General features: G+C 30.7%; 1 long non-coding RNA gene across 1 annotated transcript; it reads left to right on the top strand.

Moving 5' to 3' along the window:
• Positions 1-624, top strand: LOC125198930. Its single transcript, XR_007172486.1, has 3 exons — positions 1-28; positions 216-299; positions 374-624. It is a non-coding gene; the product is annotated as an uncharacterized LOC125198930 (long non-coding RNA).
• Positions 625-2,000: the final 1,376 nt, after the last annotated feature.

Genomic DNA, 2,000 nt, shown 5'->3' on the forward strand with positions numbered 1-2,000 from the left:
TCCCCAGGATGCTGTTGTAGCACAACAGGTGCTGTCATTGTGCTTTCATCTTTATTCTTGGTGATATTATGTTACAAATTTTACCATGTGCTTGCTCTTCCCATGTACACTTCAATTTTATGGCAACCTTGTGTTGCTCGAGCACCGATTTGGTACCAAGTTCTTTTTCACCGTCCCTACTTGTTTATTGGTCGTTATTCTTCTGCACACTTCAGTATCTAAAAGACTATCAGACGTTTGTTGGGACGGCTCATTACTGGACAAACGCATTCGCCAGAACATATGGTGTCGAGGAAAAGGTATGTATATTCTAGATGATATACTTGTCGCATATTAAACGAACACAGTTCCAAATTCGCTGCAATCTGCGCAGGTGCAGAAGCTTGTGGAGATGGGATTTTCTGAAGCTTTGGTGAGAAGTGCTCTCGAGAGTGTTGGTGGTGACGAGAACTTGGCTCTGGAGAAGCTCTGCTCCAGTTAATAGAAGCTGCGCCATAAGTTACTGATCACTTGATTCAGCATCTATATATTATACTACTCTACTACTAAAACAAAATTGTGAACTAAAAATTTTACACTTTAATGTCTATTCCACGGTGAAGAAGTTGCAGTTGATTATTGTTAGCATTATTTGTTTTATTTACATAACGTTAACACAATTTTATTGTTGCTAATACGTGTAAGGATTTTTCAGCTAAACTATCCAGATGATACTTAAAATGTTTCTAAAATGAATTTGAAGTAAATATTCAACTACTATTAACACAATTATAAAATTAGTATGTATGACTATAGTGTTATATTGCTAACTAAAATAACCTAATTGCTACATTAAAACTCAACAATGGGGAATAGTCATTAGATATTTAACTAAATTAATAGTCATTAGATATTCAAATAGATCATCAACCAAGAAATATCAATACGATCAACAAAAAACGTCAATAAAGCCATAAGATTAATTCCATAAAATATCAATAGGGGTATTAATGTCAATTAACTACATGTTTAGTTATAACTAACTTTTAAAAGAAATCCCAAAACTTTAAATTCATATAACATATATCAAATTAAAGATAATTTTATAAGGATTCCAACGATATCATATATGCATATGTTCCGACGTCAAAATTTGAAAAAAAATTCGAAAATTTTTCAATTTTTTCGTAAAGCAGAAATGTCAACATACTATATAAAATATGTCAATATAATACATGTAGAATGTCAATATAAGCAATGGGTTAACATTCTTAAAGCATCATGTTGACATTCTCAAAGCATTGTGTTGATATTTTCGAAACACTATATTGACATTTTCATCTAAAACCCTAATTTGAGCGTTTTTTTTTATCTTTTTTTATTTTATTAATAAAAACAAAAATTACACGTGGCAAATTGTAGACCACACGTTTTCTAAAATCCTATGGCCTTAAATTAATAGTTAGCAATTAAATGATGAGTTAGCAATTAATCACTCCTCCTATATCATATGTTTAAATTTTTACGAGACATAGGAAGTATTGTTCATCGGCATGCGGATCAGTATAATTTGAATGTAGTGATTGGTTTCGGGCAATTTCGGAAATCTAAATGAAAATATCAATTTCACTAAACTTGCGATAGCAGCTCATTTAAATGACCTTCTCATGTATAGAGAAAAGAATGAGATTGACATGACCTTCGAATTGTCACAACCTTCCAAAAAGACTATGCAAATCTATGTCACACTAGCAAATCATATCGCTTGAAAAAAAAATTTGAAATCATTTTCCTATGTAGTACATGACAATCCCCATTTGTTCTATTAATATTTTAGACTCGTTTTTCTTTACGATTCATATATATAGTGGCATGATATGAGACATTAATTATTAATTATTCCCTTCGTTCCTTAAATTTTATCACACTCTGATTAGATATGAGTTTTAAAAAATGTAATTAAAAATGAATTGAAAAAGTTAGTAGAAAGTAGGTCCTACTTTTATATATTAGTTTTATAA

This window comes from Salvia hispanica, unplaced genomic scaffold (assembly GCF_023119035.1).
Source record: "Salvia hispanica cultivar TCC Black 2014 unplaced genomic scaffold, UniMelb_Shisp_WGS_1.0 HiC_scaffold_325, whole genome shotgun sequence".
Lineage (NCBI taxonomy): Eukaryota > Viridiplantae > Streptophyta > Magnoliopsida > Lamiales > Lamiaceae > Salvia > Salvia hispanica.